Source organism: Lupinus angustifolius, chromosome LG15 (assembly GCF_001865875.1).
Source record: "Lupinus angustifolius cultivar Tanjil chromosome LG15, LupAngTanjil_v1.0, whole genome shotgun sequence".
Lineage (NCBI taxonomy): Eukaryota > Viridiplantae > Streptophyta > Magnoliopsida > Fabales > Fabaceae > Lupinus > Lupinus angustifolius.
Window position 1 is genome coordinate 8639538 of NC_032023.1, and position 1499 is coordinate 8641036.

Below are 1499 nucleotides of genomic sequence, written 5' to 3' on the forward strand. Positions count from 1 at the left end.
AAGGAACCCGAAAGGGAGTAAATAAATACAGGTCACTTAACTTTATTATTCTTTTGTTCTTTATTTATTTATTTGTTTCTAACAACTAACTATTCATCACTTTTGTACATTAGAATACCATTAAACCGGTGTTGGAATTTATTCCACAAAACCGAGATGGTATTCAAAGGTACTTAATAATTATGTAACAGGCGATTGCTTCGATACCATTGTACTGGCGTTAGAATTTATTCTAACAAAGTTGAGATGAGGCAAAAAAGGAATAACTTATTCACATGATTATTAGAAGTAAGTTGTAACTAGAATATTCTTGAAACCATTATACCGGTGTTGGAATTTATTTCAACAAAGCCGAGATGGCGAACAAAGAATAAAACCGAGTTCACTTACTTAACCAAATAAGGAAAACACACTGAAGAAGAGAAAACTAAAAAACCCTTTCAACAAATTGGCGCCGCTTTCGGGGACAATTTGTTGAGGGGGAAAACCTCTAAAAAAACCCTTTCAACAAAGTTCACGGCTTACAATTAAGTCACATGATGAATGAGACATGATGACTCCATAAGGCCCACAGCTAAGCTTTGATGAGCTCCATTGGATTCTTGTTTGGCTTCTAATTCGACACATAGGATTTGTTTGAAGTTAATGCCTTCTTAATAGTCCTTGGGTGCACTTGTGCTTGACATAGGATTCCTTTTGTCAAGGAATGAAATTCCCTCGGCTGAATGTTGATTAATCATGCACTAAATAGTTTAGGATGTCGTTAGTGCAAGTTGATAGGCTGCCAACGACTAGAACATGCGCATAATGTACCATTAAGGTCTCCAACAGCCACATGCTAATTCCACACGAGCATTTTTGCTCCAAAAGCTCTAAAAGTGACTTAGGATTCCTCTGGATGAAATTTGCTCAGGTGAATTTAGCTCCAACGGTCCCGACAAGGTGTTTAAGCACCATAAATGTTTCATTAAGCTCCTCCACGGTCATATTTTGATTCCCTTCGAGCAATCCTCCAACGGCTACAAAATTATTTATTTACCTTCCAAATAATATTAGACGAAGTTAGAATGATTTTGGTTTACGAAAAATACAAGTTGGTCCAAGCATTAAAGTGTCGGTTACACTTTTAGGCTTGGCTTGGTCATCCACGAGCCATTTTTTTAATCTGGACATTATTTATGGGTAGAATTATGATTAAAACACTTAAAATAAATTAACTAAGTATTGGACAAAAATTAGCCCACACATTTATTATCAAAATTAAAAATGTTTCATGCTAACTTAATTGACTAGGCCTGACTCGGTCAGGCTATGCCCAGTGCCTGATGTGGCACGCTAGGCACATGCACCTCGGTCAGATTTCCTGGCCAGGCCAGATTAGCCCAGTGCCTAGTTCAGCACTTGGTGCGCCAGGGACCCCAACTCGATCAGAGTTGTCTTAGTCAGGATTCATGCCTGATGCGCCTGGTTCCATGCTAGAGTGAATTTTGGTGCCTAAG